Here is a 589-nt window from a genome sequence, read left to right on the forward strand (position 1 = left end):
TTTTGGACAATCATCGCCGACGTGCTTGTTCAGGCTACTTTCGAAACGAGTATCCACTATCTCTACCGTGGTTTTTACAACCATTGGGGATAAAAGCCACTTTGTCTAAATCTAAGTCTAAATCTTCATATATTCCAGATTGTTGTTCTATTGTGGCAATGAAGATCTGATCTCACTTCCTTTAAACCATCCAATTATTGTGTTCTAGAGACACTCATTACTCAGCTGTTACTATTAAACGTGTGTTAATGTCCGATCTTTTTAGCACTTTACCTCATTAACAAGTACTGTCTTATCCATTGCCATTGCTTATCTTTTTACGTCTTATCTCATTATGTCTTATCATATTACGTCTTATCATTACTCACCTATTGCTCTTTAATGTATGTCCGCTCTTTTTAACGCTTTATCTCATTAACAAGTACTCTCTTATCCCTGCCAAGTACCGGGTGTCCTCGGCGAAACCCGGGCTCTGTGGAGTCCTTCAGGCGTTGTTAGCGATTCTAAACAGGGACTGATGATATAGATGTAAGTGTAGTATTATTATCTACTCGTGCCGTATATTTCTTCTGACGCTGGAACATGAGGG

The sequence above is a fragment of the Penaeus monodon genome, chromosome 31 (genome assembly GCF_015228065.2).
Source record: "Penaeus monodon isolate SGIC_2016 chromosome 31, NSTDA_Pmon_1, whole genome shotgun sequence".
Taxonomy (NCBI): Eukaryota; Metazoa; Arthropoda; class Malacostraca; order Decapoda; family Penaeidae; genus Penaeus; species Penaeus monodon.